This window comes from Saimiri boliviensis, chromosome 11 (genome assembly GCF_048565385.1).
Source record: "Saimiri boliviensis isolate mSaiBol1 chromosome 11, mSaiBol1.pri, whole genome shotgun sequence".
NCBI lineage: Eukaryota > Metazoa > Chordata > Mammalia > Primates > Cebidae > Saimiri > Saimiri boliviensis.
In genome coordinates this window covers 110,760,262-110,775,482 of record NC_133459.1, presented here as the reverse complement: position 1 = coordinate 110,775,482, position 15,221 = coordinate 110,760,262, and the positions used below count along the sequence as shown (strand labels likewise).

The 15,221-nt window shown below is 39.5% G+C and overlaps 1 pseudogene; it reads left to right on the top strand.

Annotated features, from left to right (window-relative positions):
- Positions 1-2,731: 2,731 nt before the first annotated feature.
- Positions 2,732-3,099, top strand: LOC120360506 (CXXC motif containing zinc binding protein pseudogene; annotated as a pseudogene).
- The last annotated feature ends 12,122 nt before the right edge of the window (positions 3,100-15,221 follow it).

Here is a 15,221-nt window from a genome sequence, read left to right as displayed (position 1 = left end):
AGAGGGAGGCAGGCTTGCCTCCATAGCTCATGCGCTCAGTGTGCCTGCAAAATTAGCACCATGTGAATGCTGCCAAGAGTCCTCATTCTTGATTTTAAAATCTGCATTGGTCAGGGCTCTCCAAAGAAACAGAACCAATAGGATATAAAGTTAGATAAATACATGAGAGGAGAGAGGATGTATTCGCAGAATTAATTCATGGGATTATGGAAGCTGAGCATAGGCCACCTGCAAGCTGGAGACACAGAGAGCCTGGTAGCAGGGCTCAGTACAAATCCAAAGGCCTCCAAACCAAGAAGCTGATGGTGTAACTCTTATGCCTGAGGCTGAAGAGCCTGGGAACCAGGGGGCAACTGGCACAAGTCTCAGCACCTGAAGATCAGAGAACCTAGAGTTCTAATAATATCCAAGGACCAGAGGAGAAGGGAGAGGTTCTCGGACTTTTTGTTCTGTCTGGGCCCCCAGCTAATTGAACGGTGCTTGTCCACACGAGGATGGGTCTTCCCCATTCAGTTCACCAACTCACATGTCAAATTCCTCTGGAAACTTATAGACATGCCCAGAAAGAATGCTTTATCAGCTCTCTAATTATCCTGTAATTCAGTAATGTCAATACCTAAAATTAGCCATCACAACCATGAAAACTGTGTAAATCTGACTGCATAATATCAAATAATGAGGAACTGCATATTGAATTACTAAAATATCTATTCATACTATAACCAAAAACCAATAGAAATGTGTTGTCTAAATGCTTATAGACTAAAAGAAATCATCAAAGATTTAAATAGTTTAATATAAACAGGTTAACCGTAATTGTTGCAGTTTTATTTTCAAAGTATTCAACTTTTTAAATATATTTAATGGCCAGGGAAACTTCTCCCAAAAAGAAAGTATGTATTTCCGCCTGAGAAAAAGAAAGGATGAACTATTCTATGGGGAGCTTATTTGCACTGAGCTTCTCAGAGATCAGTAGTATCCTATAGGTATAAAATTGTGAAAAGAAACTTTTACATTTTGGCTATTAGGCAACTCAATTCCAAAGTTAGTGTTCAGTTATAACAATTTTGTTCACCTGTATGTCCTATATTTTTAATTAGCTTTTATTCTAATTTTAACCTCCCATTTAATCTGTTTTCTTGTTCTATTTTTGCCTTTCACTTCTACATCATGTATATTTCAAATGTTCCCTCAAGTTCTTTTAAATCGTTGTGGACTGGGATGTACACAAATAAAGAACAAATAAAATACTAAGAGAACATGAAGTAAGTCTTATTCCGTTTCTCACACTTTGTACTTTGGAAGCTGAATGATTTAAGTTTACCTCCTCAAAAGGTGTTTTTGTTCTGTCCAAATGACATGGAAAAAAATGGTTCAAGTTATTTGTGGGTTTTTTTTTCTCTCCATGAGTTTCCCTGTTCCAGAGAGTATATATCATGAAATGGACCTAGTCCTGCTCACGGAAGATAACAAGGCAGGATGAGTTAGAGGCTTCCATTTTGCTTTGTTTTTTTGTTTTTTTGTTGTTTTTTTTTTTCCTTTGAACAGTTAAGAAAAGAACCTTCAGAAGTAGAATGCATACAGTCTAGTGCTTGGCGTATTCCAAACACTTGGAAAATATTTGTTCGGTGAATACGTTAATTAATGATTGAATTAACAGCTAAATGAATATTGTCTCCTTTGTTAAATACAGCATGCTCTGATAGGCACGAAGTGTACAAAGTTTTGGTTAGACGGGATGAATAAGTTCTGGTGACCTATTGTACAGCATGGTGACTGCAGTTAATAATAACATTGCACACATGAAAGTTGTTAAGAGATTAGATCTCAAATGTCCTCCCCACACAAAAATGTTAAGTATGTGAGGTGACTGATACGTTAATTAGCTTCAATTAATAATTTCACAATGTATGCATTTATCAAAACACCTAGTTGTATGCCATAAATATAAACAATCTTTGTCAAATATGCCCTAATAAAGCTTGGAGAAAACTTTAAGTTTATTCTGATTTGGGTGATATAAAAAGGTAAATTAACTGTAAACTACATCTTGAACATAAGTAAAATTTTATTAGGAACCTATGGAGAAGGGGCAGTCATATCATATAAAAGGCACAGCCTAAGCAAAGGTGCAGAGGTAGGAAAATTCAGGAATTGTTGAAGCCCCCAGAGCTGATTTTTGGCCAATTTACACCAGTACTTCTATCCCGGTTGATGAATAGATGATGCCAGCATCCCCGCCACCAACCCGCTGCTCGTACCACTGCCCAACAAGTTTCCACGTCCCAGTCACAGTGACACCCACAACTACAGGGCTCACATGTAGCAGACAGAAGCCTCCAAATGCTGCTCAGTATTCACTTATGAAAATGTGCTAAGCATGGGCCAAGTAGTCCTCTAAGTGCCAGGGGTATAGCAGTAAAGGGAACAGACAAAACGGAAGAGATAAAAACTGTTTTCCCTGTGGAGTTTATAATATAGCAGATAATAAACATGATAAAAATAAAATATGTAATATATTAATGTTATCCACAAAGGATAAAGCATAAATAAGTGACTACAGCCGGCACTGGACTAAGCCAGACCCTGATAGGGAAAATTGGACCACAGCTCAAAGCTGCACTGGAGAATGTCATCTGGCCTGTGGATGAAGACTTCTAGCGGTGCCTGAAAATGAGAGGTGATAATGAGATTATAGAGAGATTTCAGAGAAGTGGCGGTACATCCACTGATGGACAGTGTGGCACTCAATAGAGGCCATGGCAGCTCCTTCATGGTCCAGAAGGGCAAGCTGTGCACACAGAAAACTCCACTGAGACTCTGAGTGGCCCCATCAAATCTTACAATGCCAAAGACAGAGAGAAGTTCAAAACCATAGTAGAGTTTGAGTGTCAGGGCTTCAAACCATGTGATTCCAGCCCTCGGCTGGGTTTGCTGCTGAGGGCCTGAAGTCAGGGATAGTCTTCAGTGACATTCTGCAGGAGAAAGACTGCACTGACTATGACCGAAAGGTCCAGGGAGTCTGTGGGAATCTATGAGGTCATGCCGCAGTTTTTAAGTGCTGAGCCCTCTCCATGTACACTTGCCCCTAAGAACTGAGAAGGGACAGGTGCTCCAAGCAGCAGGACCTACAGAGGCTGGTCCCCTCATCCCTGTCTCCTGGTAGCTGCACCAAGCCCTCACAGTGTGCATGCTGGGCTCAGTCACAGCTTCCCAAGCCCCACCAATAAAGTCCCTATCCATGCACCACTGGTTTATGAAGGTAGGTCAGGTGGCAGCTACTCCTTCCACAAATAAGAATTCACACTGGAGGTCTTTGACTGCCTCCTGGCATCTTCCCACAGTTTAAAATCCCATGCTGGATATTTGCAAAATATGCAGGAGGACACAGCTTCTTAGGGCTCTCCAGATTTGGGGGATCAGGCAGGTCAGCCCAGAGGACCGAAATTGTCAAGGCCAATGGCACAAGGACAAATGAGCCTGCGAAATGAGGCCATGAGCCCAATAATCCTGAGCCAAAATACTTGGTAGACTAGCTTGGCTTGCAGGTAAACCCAGGCATCCCTGCTAGCTGGTGTCACTTCAGATTCCAGAGCTAAAAGGATTTTACAGCTCTCCTCCTGATATGAATCTGCTCCACAGAATTCTTGCCAGATGGTCATCTGGTGTCTGCTGTTTTCCTGTAATGGGTGCTCCCCTCCCCTCAAGGGAGCCAGTATGTAAATTCCTCCTAATGCTAAGTCAATCTCTATGCTCCATACAGCTCCTCCTGCTGTTCTTCGTTTGGTCCCCTGCAGGAACACTTGGGCATCCCTGTGGAGATGTGAAGACAGTAGCTGTCATGGGTTAAATTGTGTCCCTCCCAAAATTCATATGCTGAAGTCCTAACCTCCAGTACCTCAGAATGTGACCTTATTTGAAAATGGGGTGGTTGTAGATGTAACTAGCTAAAATGAGGTCATACTAACATGGAGTGAGCCCCTAATCCAATGTGACTCACAGCCATATCAAAAGGAGATATTTAGAAATACACACACAGGGAGAATGTCTGTGAAGATGAAGGCAGAGATGGGTGATGCTTCTACAAGCCAAAGGATGTCAAAGATTATCAGCAAACCACCAGAATCTAGATTCTTCCTCAGACCTCAGAAAGAATTAACCCTGCCAACACCTTGACCTTAGACTTCTAGCCCCCTAAAGCATGAGACAATACATTTCTGTTGTTTAAATCACCCAGTTTGCGGTACTTTTGTGCAGCAGTCTCAGCACACTAGCATGGCAGCCAAGCCCTCTACCTGCCATGGGCCAGGCTTTCTGGGTCTGAAGACCCCTCCCCACCCCAGCAGACAGTGGACAGGGATACTAGTGCATGGCCAAGTCATCAGAAGGTGATCATGCCTTTACACCAGCAAATCCACCACTTGGAATATCTGTTACTAGGAACTTTATTTCTCTAATGTCCTACTGGAGCCTAAAATTCTTTTAGAATTAAAAATTTGTTATCTTTAAGGAAAAAAAGTACCTACGTAAGAGAAAGGGCTATGAAGGACTGTGTAAGGTAATGAAATTTTAGAGTAACCAGGAAAGAAACTCACTAGGGTTACTTTTTAGTAAACATTTGAGGTTGTTGAAGGAACTCCCCTGCGAATATCTGACAGGAGAACATTCCAGGCAGCAGAAACAGAATATACTAGGGTCTGGAGGCAGAAATATGTCTGCCCTGTTAGAGGAATATGGAGGAGGCCAGCGTAGCTGGAGTAGGATGAACAGTATACCAACTAGAAAGGAGATTATTTTTGAGAGGTAACTGGGTCAGATCATATAAAGTCAAGGTCACCAGCTTTTACTCTGAGTTGGGAGCCATTGGTGAGTTTTGAGCTAAGAGACAAGACCTGAGTTACATGAAACCATTCTGGCTATGTGTTATGAGTGTTAGAATGAACAAAAGCAAGATTTCAATGGCAGCCAGAAAGCCGTTTTAGTAATCCAAAGTGAGTGACGGTGGTGGTTTGGGTCAGGATGGGAGCAACGAATGTCATGACAAAGTGGTCAAATTCTGGATACATTTCAAAGACTTGGTAGGATTGATTTAATATAGTACAGGAGAGAAGGACAGGAGTCAATGATGAAACCAACATTTTGGACTGAGCAGCTAAAAAAATTAAGAGGACATTAACTAGCAAGAAAATTTCAGGCAGAACAGGCTTGCGGGAAAATATCAGGAGCTCAGCTTTGAACGTGGTAAGCTTAAGGTACCTGTTAGATATCTTAGGAGAGATGTCAGGAGGCAACTAGAAACAAGGATCCCGAGTTTCAGGGGGAAATTCCACCAGGAGATGTCAATTGGGGTGTCATGAGTGTACAGACAGAATAGAAGTCATTGATCTGAGTGGAATTGCCCTGTGGAGAAACATTAGATGAAAAAGAAGAGAGAACTCAGCATTGAGGCATCTCCAGCTTTTAGGTTTTGAAAAGACAAAGAAGAACCCACAAAGAGACTGAAAAGGAGAATCCAGTAAAGGAAAACAAACGTCTAGTGAGGGCGACATCTGGGTAGTGAAGTGGAGTGTTTCAAAGAGAGCGATGACTTGTCAAGTAAAAACTGAGGAATGAGATGACCATGGGGATTTACCTCAGGAACATTCCTGGTGACCACGATAGGAGCAGATTTTTATGTATATTAGAACTTTACTTTCAACTTTGTTCATTGTCTTTTAAAGGCAATAAAATAATGATTGATTCTGCATTTCCCACACTGATGTCATGACCCTCTACTGGGCAGTGGCCTCAAGACCACACACATTTTGAAGAGGCTAAACCAGACTCAAGACTCTGTGAGTCATGAGGGTCTTTTCTCTCCCCTCATGCACTCTGTGGACATTTAAGATTACAGGTTTTTCTCCAGTTGTCTTCTATCCTTCAAGAGTTCACTATTTATCTCGCAAGCATAAATTTAAGTCTTTCCACATTATTAATTTATCTTACAGAACCCATAGGATAACAAATTCCATTGATTTGTTGTCCCCATTCTGCTGTGATCTGACCTCTTTAACACTGTCTACCCATTCTAGTCTGGGAGGAAAGCCTCCAATATGGACTGCCAGAATTGTTCAAGTTCATGCTGGAATTACACTATCATCACGTTCTGCTTTACACCACAGCCACACAGCTATGGAGCTTTCTTCTGGTGCAGATGCAGAATTATTTTGTACGTGCTTCAAATAAAATTCTCTACACTGTTTCTATCCTCATAATGCAAGACCCTCTTGGGCTTCTTAGATGGAAACTCTAATACAAAAATAAGGTAATAGCCTAGAATATTTTGCCCTAAAAACATTAAAGAAATAACACAATGCATGGAATAGCTACAAAAGTAGGTTGCAAATAAAAAAAATGATCTTATCCCAAATTTAAATTTTACCTCAACCCCAAGTTGGTCTACATCTTTGGAAGTGTTAGTCAAAACCCTTCCAGTTAGAGGTATTAGAAACTAATGCAGACTTGCTAAAGCAAAAAGATCATTTCTTGGCTCATACAATGAAAAGTCTAAAACATGCTGGGCTTAGCTTTGCACATGCAGGCTACAAGAGCTCAAGAAAAGTCAAGACCCATGATGTTTAACTTTACTTTCCTCCATGGGCTTCATGTTTAGGCTCCTCAGAGGGACAAAACTCTAGGCCTATACCATCCTGTGTGCCTGCAGCCCCAGCTGAACAACCAAATTGGGTCACCAAAATCAAATACTGTGGCCAGGGGAACTAGTTATGTAATGTTTTTAGACGTGAATCCATCTCAAATAACAGTAGGCAGTTATCATCCAAAAATTAGTGTGCCGTTACTGAAAAAAAAAAAAAAAAGAGGGAAAAGATAATTTGGGCACCATATCTAAAGAGGTCTTTGTGTTATGACAGCGCTATTTTGTGTGTGGTGCGGGGTGGGGGAGTTCACTTAAAAAGTGAGTGTTTGAACTTTGTTAACATTGTGATGAAGTGTCATTGACAAAGAAGCCCTACACATTGGCAGTGTCAACTCCTCACTTTAGACTATTCATAAGGGACATCATCTTTTTTTTTCCTTCATAGTTGTGGAATATTAATACAGTAAAGGAAATGTAATGGTTTATTATTTCATGGTGATGTTGAATGTTCTCTGGTGACAGTGCTATTTTGTAAAGGATGGTTTGTGTAACTATCTGACGGAAAAGGATGAATTTTACAACTTTGTGGCAGCTGATGCTGTTTTTATTCCACAAATGCGAAAACTGAGGTTTGGAGATATTCAGTAACTTGTCAACACGCTCCTAACTAATGACAATGCCAGTTGTGGAACCCAGCACTTCAGGCTCTGAAGTTCAAGTTACTTTCCCTCACCATGAGGCTCAGCACTGCTACCATTGAGAGGTGGTAATTAAATGGGGGTGATATAGAATATAGTAAAATGGACTGTAGGTGACACAGGAAAGGTATTAAACTGCTTGTGAGCTGAGGGCATTATACTTTCATTGATATTTGTCACATTCTAAACCATGCCTGCCGCCACTAGCCTGGTCCAAAAAGAAACTTTTTTAACTCCTTTGAATTGAATTTTTAAAATTTTTTAAAACTCCTTTGAATTGTTTAATTCTTTTAACTTCTTTGAATTGAAAGAAACTCTTCTTATAATACAGGGAGTTCACAGAAAATAGTATTACATTATGATATTTTTGCATCACATAATTTCCCTTTGATGTCTAAAAAAATGTCCACAGTGATTCATAATAGAATCATGCATATAAAAAATAAAAAAATAGTTCTTTCAATTAGAATTGTCTTTCATTTTAGCCAGCTTTTCGGAAACCTTTTTTAAGGTGTAAATGCAGATGTGCATGTAACACAAAAAAAAATATTCTATTCAAAGATGCAGATTCTTCTTGCTTTGCTTCTCTGCTTAGATGCTCTGAAAACATGCAATCTCCCTCAATGCTTTGAATGTTTTCTTGGATTTAAATAATTTCCATGGAAACTGGGGCTAAAGAAAACACTTGACAGCTCATTAAATAATATGCCACTTAAACAAGACTTTTTAACTTTCCCTTGTTAGATAATCAATGACGACTAGTATTTATATTCCTTAATGATGTAACTTCTGGACAAGCCTGGAAAATGATGTCTGATTAATCCACAGAGGTTCCATCTGATATAGAATGCAAAATCTATGCTTAAAAAGAGATGCCTTGCAGCACAGATGAGGCAGAAAAGAAATCCAAATGTTTCTAAAGCAGCTCAGCCTTTTAGCCACAAAGGAAAATCCTGTACTGAGATTCCAGAATTTCTCTTTGTCTTGGTAATTTTCCAGCATGTGTTTTTACTCTTCCAAATGCCACATTAGAACCACAGATGGCAGCATGATTTAAGCAGGTTTGAGCTTCTTTGCTTTTTAATCCAAATCCTAAATTAGATGGAAGTTGATACTAACTTCCCAGCTACCCTCACCCCTGTCTGCTCCTTCCCGCTCCTGCTTGTTTTCATCTCATTGAGTTCTCAGTTGCTTGACCCTATTAGTATTTTTTGCCAGCACAGTAAAAGTACCAGAATCTTAGTATCTATCAATACCATTTCTCAGCATCCCAAGTGCTGTCTGTCTTGTTTCAATTTGTATTTGCAAATCTAAACTAATCGAGGTTATCAGAGGAATGCTGGGTAGCTGGTTTTGCCCATTTGCAAAGGTAGATGTAATGTTCATAGTAGCACTGAGTTTGGGGTTCAAAAATCAAATATTATACTTTAAGCTGTTTCTATATCATGCAAAATATTCCTCCAATATCTAGACATTTGGCCTAGAATTTTTTTCCATTTTTCCCTTTTTATCCAGAGCCTAGATTTGGTTTTGAGATGAACTTGGACCTTGAAATGACAAATAGCATGTACATTTCATATATTAAGATTTAAAGACATTAAATTTCAACAACTATGGAAATATTAATTCCTACCAAGATGCAAATATCATACATTAATTTAAACTGTTATCTTAGTTTTAGAAATCAATTTTTAAAATTACAATTATCTACAATGTGAAAGGCATTTTTCTGAGAATTCATGGAATTCAAAGATAAGCACAAATGAATCTGCATTCAAGTTACTGTGTACATCACTCTGTTGAACTGGTTGACCCAAACTGATTTCTTTATAGTACAGGCTTCTTTGCTGTTCAAAAATCTCTGCTGCAATGCCATTAATTCAACTTGTGTTTTAATTACTTAAACCGTACAATTCTGGGCTTGGCTTAATAAATTAGCTCATTTAACACCTATGTGCACCTACTAAGTGTCAGGTGCTATACAAGACACTGGGGAAAGAAAGTTATCTCCCTACTCTTCATATGTGTACAGTCTAGAAAGGCCATCCAAATAAATCCGTAAGTATAACGTGGTATGGAATGGGCCACGGAAGCTTGCACATAGTGTCCTGGGAGCACCAAAGAGGGGCCCCTGCACTGATATCTTTATATTTCTCTCTCCTTACATTCCGAAGTTGAGACTTGCTCCTTGTAACCCATTTCTCTCCAACACAGATCTCCTCGTACTGTAAAAAACTAGCCCTTGGAAGAAGCACATAATCAGACAGACTTCTAAATCTGGCTCCAGCATTGCCAAGCTATGTGTCCTTGAGAAAATGGTTTTAGCTTCCCTGAGTCTGTAATTTCTCCCTCCATCATGTGGAGATGTTGATAATGCTGCATATACTCGATATGAGAGTGAAAGGAGGTATGTAAAACGCCTAGCAAAGTACCTGAGTGTAACAAATGTGATTGCTGTCCTACATATAGCTAGTTTAAATTACCTTATCAGTCATATCTCCTCTCTGGCACTGTTAACCAGACTGACTTATCATGGTAACAGCTTACACTTATTGAGTATTTACAATGACCCAACCATCCTGAACGTATTTTCTCAGTCCATCCTCACAATCACCCATTGAATAGTTATACCCAGACAAGTGATCTAACCTTATGGCTTCCATTGTGACCAGCACATTGTTCTTCCAGAACATCCCTGACAATAAGTATGAAGCAGTCTAGTCTCTCCATCACTTCCTGGATCACAAAGCCCATTACACATTGGCAGTCTGGCAGATTTGAACTGCCCCCTGACTGAACTTTACTACCCATTATGCCCAATTTGGGGCCTTTTGCTCCACTGGTGTTATATTGGAAAGAAGAGTTGCCAGGCACAAGGCCACAAAGAAGATCATGCTGCTGGGAACAATAGGCTTCCTTCTCTATAGGCTTTTCTTGCTTCCATTTCAAAAGGTCCTCCTGGCCAAATGCCTCCCACCTGTTGTAACCAACCTTGCAATCAATCATGACAAAATGCTGCTGGCTGGGGTAGGCACATGGAAGCCCTTTAACTATTTTCTGTCTGCTATTTGAAGTTTATACTTACTGCCTCAGAAGAAGAAAACTTGCCTTTTAATTATACCAGAAGGTAGAGTAAGATAAGCATCATTAAGAAACATACAAGATGCTTGAAGAACACAGATCTAACAGACTCTCAAAGCACCCACACCTGCCTTCTCTCAATGTCTTTCCTTAGCCTTTTGACAAGGAGTTCTAGCAAAGAGACCCTGATAAACTACCAATAATCTCTTATTTGTTATCCACCTATTTTGCTTACTGAAGCAGCCAGTCTATTCCCATTTCCCTTTCCTTTGGGGAAAAGCTATGGTTTGATAAATACTAAGCCTTTACCATGATCCTGTGAATGAAGGAAATAAAAGTCTGTTTAGAAACTGCCTGGATCAAAAAAAAGAAGAAGAAAAGAAAAGAAATAAAGAAAAAAAAAAACAGAAAACAAAATAAAACTTAAAAAAAAAAAGAAGAAATTATCTGGATCCTTCAATCTGGGTCAAGCTTTATGAGAAAGCTTATGCCAGAAACCAAATGGCTATTTTTGTGATGATAACTCTTGGAAGGTAGAGAGCAGAGAGGTGGCAAGCTCAGCAACTAATCATGATCATTATAATTCAAAGATGTAAAGACCTTTTTAACCAACACATTTATCTATTCAGTTCACAGTTCCCGGTGAAAGATGTGCTTGAAGGGGTCGGCACTTGTGGAGGGGAACACATCTAGCTGTCTTCATGGTAATTTGATGGGGCATCCATTTTTTATGTTAATAATTTATAAGCCCAGTGTATTTGAAACTGAGGAGGAACTTAATACCTTATCAGTTGATATCCTCCAGTTTCAGAGTGTTGTGTTAGCCAGTTCAGAATGTGTCTTCGATCAGCTTCTTGTTTTCATTTGGAAATCAGAAGAAATGTTATTTTTGTCAACATTTACCTTTGGCCAGTTTCTTGGTCAAAGTTGTTAACTTTATCAAAAATACCAGTTCATGTCCATTTTAATTCCTTTTTAAAATGTCTTTTTCATACATCTAATGAAATAAAATCATCTACCTTTAAATTATTATAACAGTATTCATTACAAGTACCTTTAGTATAAAAATTAATTATTCTTATGTTCAATGGTATATATCTTACAACATGCATGTAAAAGCTTAAATATCTACCAAGCAGATCAAATTCATGGTGGTCAAAAACAAACCCAAAATGTGTTCTTCAACTAGTGTTTCTTAATCTGTAATTTCACCTCCTCTATCTTAATTGCTTATGTTGGCAGTTTATAAAGCATCCTCACTTTTCCCGTCTATCTCACACCCCTCACCACATTAATCACTGGGGTCCATTGATACAATTGTCCAAAATCTCTTCATCATAAACTTCTCACCATCCTTCCTGCCACAAGCTTGGTCAGTCAGTTATAATCACAAGACCCACCAGCTGGTCCTCCAAATCCTCTTTGTCACTTGTCTAATTTATTCTCTAACCTGCAAGAAATGTTCATCTTAGGAAATCTCACATCTTTTATTTCACTCTTGACTTAAAATCCTTTCACGGTTTTCTCCATTACTGATGATCGCTGTTTAATGTGAGCTGGTAGGTCTGGTGTGACCTGAACCCAGCCTCCACTTTGCCTCTTGACCAGCCCCTTGCTCTCATGTCTTGGCCACACGAGTTCTTTTCCACCTCTGGATATTTCCACCCACTGTTCATTGCCTGGATCCCCCTTTAATTTTAACTAAGCTAACTAAGTTTAATTTATCCAATAGATAACAGCTACAATGTTATTCGTTCAGGGAATAGTTTCCTCCCCATCCATTCTACCCATAAACATACTTTTAATTAGGCCGCACAGTTCTGCTTCCAAAGTACCCACAATTATTCCTTTATAGGTCAATTCACAATGGTAGTTATTTGTTTAATATTTGTGTTCCTTGCTATAATGATAGCAAGTAAATTTAATCCACCAATCCAGATGTGTAAGAAATAAGGCACTGTTTTTTCTTTTTTTTTTTTTTTTTTTCAAAATTATCTTAAATCTAATCCCTGCTTAATCAGTTTAAATCTAAATCCCACCAATCTCAAGAGAGTTTTAATCTCAGTGATTACTGGGCTCCACCCTCCCACTTACTTAGTGTCATGAAAAATCTGAGTGGTGTGCCTTATTCTGTCCTAAAACATGCACTGCGAGGTCCATCCTATTTGTGGTTCTCACTGGTTACATCAGAGAAGCCCGTTTTTCATTCTCACGTGGGCTTTCCTAGCCCCTGTCAGCTCTGTACAATGCTTGGGGTCTGGGAATGTTTACTGGGAGTGAAAACTCCATGGTTTGGGAGCAGCCTCTCTGGGTACATTTCTAGTTTGCCACTGCCCAAGGATGCTGCCAAGAGCAGGGCCCAGCAGCCTCTGCCCTCAGCCCAGTCTGAGGCATCTCCAACCTGACTCAGTGACTCTGAAGATGTCATTCCTGTCCTCACTTCTCCACTTGCAGTGAGTACAATCTTTTGGAACAGCAGAAAGTTTGCTTTCAAAAAGTTTCTACCTTCCATTCTGCAAACATCTTTGAAGCAAAAAACAAAAGTTATCTGCTTAAACTAAGAAGAAACAGAAAAATAAGCAGGAAAAAAAAAAACAATATCTAGAGACAATTCATGTGTCAGCACTTGCTCATATAATGTGCCCAACATACATGTATATTGAAAGAATTAATGAATTTGAATTAACTCACAACCCTATTATGTATTTTACGTGTATTTGCATGTGTTGACACGCCTTCATACATGTATAGAAAATTTTATAGAAAAGTAGAAAGAGAAATGTGAGCTGATATTTATGGACAAGAAGAGCAGCCTTTCTGCTTCTTGTCCTGCCTATTATAGGACCACATCTAGCTTCAGCTCTGTGTCAGCTGTGTACTGCAGACACCACCACCATCGTCTTGGCAAAAAATAAGAGAAAAGTATCTCTCTATATTACATGAATCCCGGTATGCCTCTTCTATAGACTAATAATAATCTGTCTTCCCCTATAAGGTAGACAGGGAGTATAAATGATTGGAAGGTAGAACAAGACTGTATTTGACCTTTTAACACATGAGAAGTAGAATTGAGAGTTTTAGGTACGGTCAGAGTTTAAGTCAAGCAGGCTTTAATAGAATCACACACTACAGTGTTTAGATAGCCTTCCTTTCGAATAGAAAAACATTTCACTTCTCCATTCCAAAGCTGAGATACATTTTGAAAAGTGAGAGATTTATTAGCCTTCTTTATAAAGGGAAGAGGGGGAGAGAAAAAGATTTTCAGCTAGATTTCTTCTTATTTTTGGAGACATCCAGCAATTTTGCTGTGCTTACTCTCTAAAGCTACATATTGTCTAATACATGGTTGATACTTGAGAATATCAAATAAAGACAAATCATTTCCTGGGAAACGGGCTCTCTTTCAGGTTGGACATTTGGACTTTGCAAGATGTATCTATACTTCCCAGCACTGAAATCAATCTGGACTTTGGCAAGTTACCTGTCCTACAGAACTGTCTCTTTTAAAGAAGAAGCCCCCAGCTCCAGGAAGCACATTTGCTCAAATGTAAGCGGGTTGCAATTCAAGCAATTGGCTCCCTAACCACCTTGTAACAATCTTGTTTCCGATTCTGTGTTCCTTCTCCAGCTCCCCTCCTGCTTTGGCCCTGAAGATTGAAGCATCATTTTATCTTCACTTCAGAAATCCATTTCATATTCCATTTCTGGCTAGCATGCTGCCTCCTAGACCACTACTTCCATGGACTGCTAATCTGTTAAAAGGTTCCCCATCTTGCAACAGACTCATACTTGGCTGTCACAGATACCTCTGACCACTCATGACCCCATTTTAAATGAGCCTTATCCCCAGTCCTAAACTGGCTGGATCCGATTGCTTTGTCTCAGAATTTGAATCTTTATCAAAGAATTCTGGTATTGTATTTCTAGTTCTAAAAGAATCCCAGGATAGCAAGACACAAAACTAGCCCAATATGGATACCCAGGCCATCATTCCTATCTAATTCATTTCCATCATTGGGAAAGCCAAGTTCTTAAACCAAGATATTCAGCCTTCGGTAAGCAGACTCCTTCATTTAATAGTTGAGCTAGCGAAGTATCATTCATTTGTAGCATGAACTCCAACGACCAGCCAGGAAAAATGCTGATGTCTTTATATTCTAAGGATATCAAATACAGGTTATTGAGAGGCTCGGCAAGACATATGCATGCTTTAGCATTGGATCTAATGACACAGTCAACACGTGATGGTGTATCTCCATTCACCTCATGATAAGGAAGCATGCTTTCTGGTGTTAGAGAAGCTGTTTCTCTTCACATTACTGCAGGGAAATGCCCCTGAATTGCAATGACCAAGTGAATGCCACATCACATAAGCTATCTGACAAATGAGGGGAAAATCAGGTCACAGAGCATTATTGGAGAGAAAAATAACATCAAAGTATCCAAGCATAAAATTATAGCTGAGAATGCTGTCATAAGTCAGCCCCTCTAATGGAAACAGCAAGGCCAGCAATTGCTGCTCAGGTGCCTGGGAGGCAATGTCTGTGAGAGTGATGGTCACCCAGAACATCAGTGCTCTCTTTCGTTGGCTGGTCTCCAAACTCACCTTTTTCTACCCAGTTTGGACCACACGATCCCACCTTTAGCTTCAGGACTATTAATTAAATCATCAGAAACCAAGCCTAGCCTCAGCAATGAGGAATCAAAGAAATTTCTAAGCAATATTTGGATGTGACACTCACTCCAGGCCTGACCTCACCTCCTAAGATGCACATTCATAATTGTATCTGGGTATTTTTCTTTTG